Source organism: Pinus tabuliformis, chromosome 8 (assembly GCF_031772625.1).
Source record: "Pinus tabuliformis cultivar Carrire ecotype Pingquan chromosome 8, CPIR1, whole genome shotgun sequence".
Classification (NCBI taxonomy): Eukaryota; Viridiplantae; Streptophyta; class Pinopsida; order Pinales; family Pinaceae; genus Pinus; species Pinus tabuliformis.
In genome coordinates, this window is record NC_142294.1 from 1,039,267,477 (window position 1) to 1,039,274,855 (window position 7,379).

Sequence of the window (7,379 nt, forward strand, 5' to 3'; positions counted from 1 at the left end):
TATATATGAACCAAAATAATTCTGATAAGTTACGCACTAGATAGTCCATCACTAAGTGAGTCATACATGTAGTCCATACATCAACCATTTCTATCATTAATATCAAATCTATCAACTGATTCATATAAGTAGTTTTATGTGTCAACCAAATGCATCAATAATACATAATGTTCATAAATAAATAACATGGAAATAGGATCTTAACATAGGTAACTATCTAAGTCAAAATAGGCATCACAGATGCTCAAAATGTGAGGGGTAGTCACGATGCATAGTCTCTGCATCCTCCCAGGTAGCAGATCTTGGGCTATACTTGTCCCATTGGACCTTAACTTGGTCCACTGTGCGACGTCTGAGCTATCGAACCCTACAGTCCCATGTTCGAGACCTGTAAGTCCTTCCAATCCAGTTTGTGAGATTCATCAGAAATGTAATGTCGAAAACAGATACATGAAAAACATCATGAGTTTTATGCAAATGGGGCGGCAGTACAAGACGATAGGCAACTGGTCCAATCTTCTCTTTGATCCTAAAAGGTCCTACGAATCGAGGTGACAATTTTGTGCCCTTCCCAAACCGGATGGTACTTTTGTTGGGCCAGATACAAATAAAAACTTGGTCCCCTACTTCATAACTGCGATCAATCCTATGTGAATCAGCATAACTCTTCTGTCTATCCCGTGCTTCCTTTAACCTTTGTTGAACCTACTTTACCTGTTCCTCCATTTCTTGAACTAATTTCGGGCCAACTATCACTTGGTCCTCCAACTTTTCCCAACTCAACGACATCCTGCAAGGTCTTCCATATAGAGCTTGATAAGGAGGCATCCCGATTGAACTGTGATAACTGTTATTATAGGCAAACTCTACCAATGGTAAGTACCTTTCTCACTGAGTCTGATTATCCATGACGTACATCCTAAGCATGTCCTCCAGAACTTGATTTACTCTTTCAGTCTGCCCATCTGTTTTTGGATGATATGCAGTGCTTAGGTTTAACTGAGTTCCCAGTGCTGACTGCAAACTTGTCCAAAACCAAGATGTAAATCGAGAGTCTCTATCAGAAATGATCTTTGTGGTCAATCCATGCAGTCGGATAACTTCATTGACAAACACTCACACCACATCTGTAACATCGTAAGTGTCCCTTACTGTGATGAAATGGGCACTTTTGGTCAATTTATCAACTATAACCAATATAGCATTGTGCCTCTGGGAAGTGAGTGGCAAACCCACCACAAAATCCATGGAAATTACTTCCCATTTAGATGTAGGGATGTCATGAGGTTGTAGGAGTCCTACTGGATGGCGATGATTAACCTTCACTCGCTGACATTCAAGACATTTGGCAACAAACTGGACTATGTCATGCTTCATGCTTGCCCAAAATAAGAGTTTCCTTGCGTCTGCGTACATCTTCTTTACCCCAGGATGTGCACAATAGAGTGCTCTATGAGACTCTCCGAGGATGGTTTCTCTTATACCCCCTTCCTTAGGTACGTACATTCTCCCTTGGAGTCTCAATAGCCCATCTGGTTCAAGGACATATCCTTCAAAATTTGGTTCTATCTATTTCCCATTTTGGATAGCTGAGATGACTTTTAAATACCAACTATCTTCAAAGAGTTTCTCCAATATCCGCTCCCTTAAATTTACCTTTAAGGCTACTAGGGAGAAAGTTCGTCGCCTCCTGCTTAGTGCATCCGCCACTACATTCTCCTTTCCCTTGATGTATGAGATTTCAAAATCATACTCACTCATGAATTCGCTCCATCGCCTTTTTTTGGCATTCAAATCCCTTTGAGTGAAGAGATTCTTTAGGCTTTGATGATCTATTCTTAACTCAAATATTCTCCCAATGAGGTAGTGCCTCCATAGCTTCAAGGCTAACATTACTGCTGCCAATTCTAAGTCATGGGTAGCATATAACTCTTCATGCTTCTTTAATTTTCTAGAATCGTAAGCTATTACTCCGCCTTATTGCATCAATACTGCATCCAATCCCTGCGCCGAAGCATCGGTGCAGACAGTGAAGTCTTTTCTCATGTCTGGTACTTGAAGGATCGGTGCACTAGTTAGTAACCTCTTCAGCTCTGTGAATGCAGTGCCACATTCATTTGTCCATTCATACATAACCCCCTTTCGCTGTAATGTGGTGATGGGTTTTGAAATCCTTGAAAACCCTTCCACAAACCTGCGATAATACCCAGCTAGCCCCATAAAACTACATACCTCATGGGAATTTTTTGGTACTGGCCAATCCATTATGGCCTTCACCTTTTCCAGGTCAACTGAAATCCCTTCTCTTGAAATGATGTGCCCAAGGTAATGGACTTTCTTCTGAAAGAAGGAACACTTTGACAATTTCCCATACAATTGATTTTCCTTTAAACAAGTCAATACTACCCTTAGGTGCTTTTCATGCTCCTTTTCATTCTTGGAATATATAAGAATGTCATCAAGGAAGACTTGCACGAATTGGTCCAATTACTTCCTGAACACACCATTCATGAGGCTCATGAATATTGCTGGTGCATTGGTTAAACTGAATGGAACAACTACGAACTCATAGTGCCCAAACCGAGTTCGAAATGTAGTTTTTGAGATGTCTTCCTCCTTTATTCTCAATTGGTGGTACCCAGATTGTAGATCAATTTTTGAGAAGACCGTTGCCCCCTTCATTTGATCAAATAAGTCATCTATTCGAGGTATTGGGTACCTATTCTTTATCGTGGCTCTGTTTAAGTCTCTATAATCTATGCATAGCCGCAAGGAACCATCCTTCTTCTTGACAAAAATTACTGGTGCACCCCAAGGGGAAATACTAGGTCTGGTCAATCCCAAGTCTAAGAGCTCCTTTAACTGCATCTATAACTCACAAAGCTCTGGAGTTGTCATCCTATAGGGTGTCTTAGATATTGGTTCTGCACCTGGTTTCAGATCAATGGTGAAATCAATCTCTCTTATAGGAGGTAATCAAGGTAATTCCTCTGGAAAAACATCCTTCAATTCTGCCAAAACTGGATGTTGATCCAGGGAAGGTCCCTTCTGGTCACTTACAGTCTTGACCAAATACAGTTTGCAACCTTGTCTGAGACAACGTTTTACCTTCATCATGGATATGAATCGTAGGGACACTCCCCTCTTGATTCCACAAATCTCAGTTGGCCTACCTTCATCATCTAAACAGATCACCTTCTTCTTGAAACAGTCTACCAAAGCTCGATGAGCTTCTAGCTAGTCCATTCCAACAATTACATCATATGTTCCCAATTCTGTGATGTATGCCTTCAACTTAGTCATACACACCCCGAGGTTTACCTGACATTGGTCAACACTAGGCCCTACAGCTTGTTTTATTCCAGAAGCCATCTCAACTTGTTTAAATTCATCATGCTCATAGGTTGCCAACCCACATTTTTCTAATGCAACTGGTGAAATGAAACTATCTGTAGCACCAGAGTCAAACAAAATTTTAACTTTACTTTGTTTATCATCCCTGAGGTTTCTACCACGACAGAATGGTGATCAATTTGCTTATTGTAAACTGCGGCATAGTTTCTGTGGTGGCTACCTGCTCTCCCCATTGGTTCTTTTCCCTCTCTTCTGTTGTTACTGGTTTGAAACTCTGGGCAGTCCCACTAGTAATGAGGTCCTCCGCATCCCCAACAAGTGATGCGTGGTGGAACTTGAACCGAATGTTGTGGAGTTCTTTGGAAAGAGTTTCTTCCCTTGGAACCCCTGCCCCCACTTGCTGTTCCTTGCCTATGACTTTGATTTGTACGCGCCCTTGAAGCTGTGGGTGAAGCTGCTATAGAAACCATTGAAATTCCTACTGTTGGTGTTCTAGGTATAACCCTGTTTCCATATGGTGGTGGCCTCCGACTTTCCCCCCTTGGGAAGGTACGAGGGGCCTTCCCCATAAACCCTGTTTGACGTGGATGGATGGCTCTGCCTTCACCCTTTAAGTCTAGGTGTTCTTCGACATAACGAGCCTGTTCTACAGCTTCTGCAACTGAGGATGGTTTCCACATCTGCACCATTGCCCTAATCTTAGGTCTTAATCCATACATAAAACGATCCGCTTGGCGTTGGTCAGTGTCCATGTAGGAGACATACTTGACCAATTCCATAAATCGAATTTCATATTCTTCTACAGTACGACCTCCCTGTATTAGGGCATGGAAGGCTACTACCTTTTGTTCTTCATAATACGCTGGTAGTTACTTCTTCCTGAACCTCTCCTCAAACAATTCCCAAGTAACTGTGTCTAGAGTGAGGTGTAGTTGACGCTCCAAGTTACCCCACCAATTCAGAGCACTATCTCTGAGTTGGAATATTGCTATTTTGGCTTTGGAATTGGAATTGTAATCCCTTAGTGTGAAACACCTTCCCATCCCCTCTAACCAGGCTTCTGCAAGCTCACTGGCACAACCTCCAGCAAACTGTGGGAGCTTAATCTTCTAGAGCTCCCTAGTAATGTCCTAAACTGGAGGTCTTCTATCATAGTCTCTAGATCCCTCAGGGTTCCCTAACCCTGATAAAGGGTGTTCCCCTTCCATTTCATTTGTTTGGCACCCTCTTAAGGTTTCATTAATTGCTTCTAGGGAACGCAGGATGAGAGTCAATTCTGGTGAAGGTAATGGGTTATTTGAAGGAGGTCCTTGTGAAGACTCTCTAGGCCCTTGGTTCCTTCGCGTCCTCACCATTTTGATTTGTTCAAAATCTGCACGATATCTAAGACTTATTAATCCATCCTAGGACTTGTCCCTCTTAGCTGACTCACATACATGATAGTCATAAATTTTTCGTTTACTATGCTTGTAAACAAGCATTATTAGCACTGAGAAGATTCCCAAGGATCGATTAAATCCTCTCATGTGTGATTTCTTATACAACCTACACATTTTTAATTAATGAGTTGGTTTAATATGCTCAAATATTAGTTCGCTCTTGGTGGCTTTCAAAATACTCATATAAAATGAAATTTTGAACCATTCTTGTGTACTCACCAATAAACCATTAATCCTATTTCAAGTAGTAGTTACATATAAGGAAAAACTCTCAAACACATATTTCTTTCTTAGACATAGAAGTATCAAAACCATTCAAGGCACAATGAACACAATATTTACCTTTGAAACTAAGTTGGGAAACCCACTCCAATAGTTGTTGAGTTTTTAATTGGATAATCCTTTGATTATAGTTCTTTGGCTCTTTGAGCATACACTCCCCCCTTTATATATATATAACTTATATAAATTATTCATACCCTTTTAATTAAAATTTACTTAATACATAGTATATATATATATATATATATATATATATATATATATATATATATATATATATATATATAACTTACATTTTACATCAAACAAGTCGATGTTATTTTGTTAACTTATTTTTATTGTTTTATTATTATTATTATTGATGAGCATTACACTAATCTAAAAAGTAATATTAAAATAAATATTACATATGCGAGTTAGTCCTTATTGAAGAAGTATAACTTACATTTTACATCAAACAAGTCGATGTTATTTTGTTAACTTATCTTTATTGTTTTATTATTATTATTATTATTGATGAGCATTACACTAATCTAAAAATTAATATTAAAATAAATATTACATATGTGAGTTAGTCCTTATTGAAGAAGTTAGAAAATATGTAATGCAAAATTATATTTAAAATCAATTTTTTTTTTACATTTTCTTATTTTCAGTTTAGAAATTAAAAAAAAAAAAAAAAAAATGTTAGAAAATATGTAATGCAAAATTATATTTAAAATCCATTTTTTTTTACATTTTCTTATTTTCAGTTCAAAAATATATATATATGTACAAATCGAAAAACAAAAAATTTATATCATCAGGAAAATAAAGAAAACGTATTTGCTTAATATTTTATTTAGATCCAGGGATGTTGGAGCGTGAGGGATCATATACAATTCCAAGCAGAAATATCAATTTATACAAAACTAATTTCAAATATTAGCATTCCATTTGTGTATTCCCATCAAGAAATTACAGACAATCAACTCATCTACTCACAGGCAATCAACTCATCTACTCGAACGTTCGAGTAAGCTTTCAACTGTGGAATTGGTTCATAATGCACATAAAAGCATCAGATATGGTATTTCAATGGTTGCCATTCCGGCTGACAGAAACCTAAGTGGAAACCATGGTTATGAGCAAGAAACAATAACCAATAATACATTGTGCCAAGAGAGGAGATTTGGAAAAGCCGCTGAACATCCTGCATTTTATGGATCGTTTAGGGGTTCGTGCGGATTCAAGTATTTACGTGCATCTCCTGCAGGGTTGTGTGAAGACGAGGGCACTTCCAGAGGGCAGGAGAGTCCATGCTCACATGATAAAAACCGGATTCTAGCCTGATATATATCTAGAGAACAGGCTTGTCAACATGTATGCAAAATGTGGTGTTTTGGTTGATGCACGCAAATTGTTTGACAAAAGTACTCAACGAGATCTCGTCTCATGGAATGCCATAATTGCGGGATATGTTCAACATGGAATGGTAAGGAAGCTCTCCAATCTTTTCCGAAAGATGCAAGAGGGAGACATGAAACCTAACTATATTACATTTGTGGGTGTCCTAAAGCAGTAGAAAGGAACCATGCGAGGAAGAAGCTGCTGGCTAGGGAGCGCATTGACCATGTACTGGATCCTGGATCCTCATTCGCTGACCTGTCTTCTAGCAGGGCCGACTTGACTTCGGCTGGATATATATATTAATATATTAAAAAATAAATTATTTCTCCTCAACCGTGAGGAGTTAGAAGGCGTGCCACATATCATCAGAAAGGTCTCGAAATATGCTATTTGACTATGTAACTTTCTCCTTCATTTGTACAGCCTTTGACGTCAATAACAACCATTTTCAACAAAAGTACTCTAACTCAGTGCTTTCTGATAACACCTTTGCTAATTGTGTGTGTAGAATTGCCTCAGTGCAGCCCCATTCAAAATTCAGTTCAAGGCTTCCAGCATTGCAGGATGCAGTTTGGAGTAAGGATTGTGTTGGGGTTGTCTCTATTGGACTTCCTTCTAAGTTTCTAACATCATGAGAGTATTACAAGTTTCTGAGTTTGACTTTTCAAGCACTTACAAAGTTTGGCTCTAGGTCTAGGCCATGACTAGGTTCAATCTTGGATTCTAAACATCAGTACTAGGACATATTCTTTATTTTGGGAATATTTAATATTCTACCCAGACAGTTGTTCGTCAATTGTGTGTCTTTGCATATGGTTGTCATATTAGACTATGAGCATTTACAAACTATTTCAATCCTACTCAAGTTGTATAATTGAATCTTGATGTGAAGAATTATTTATGTAAATATTTCCA

At 38.5% G+C, this 7,379-nt stretch overlaps 1 long non-coding RNA gene across 1 annotated transcript; it reads left to right on the plus strand.

Annotated features, from left to right (window-relative positions):
- Positions 1–5,889: 5,889 nt before the first annotated feature.
- LOC149238908 (uncharacterized) lies at positions 5,890–7,324 on the plus strand. Its single transcript, XR_016245419.1, has 2 exons — positions 5,890–6,837; positions 6,973–7,324. It is a non-coding gene; the product is annotated as an uncharacterized LOC149238908 (long non-coding RNA).
- The last annotated feature ends 55 nt before the right edge of the window (positions 7,325–7,379 follow it).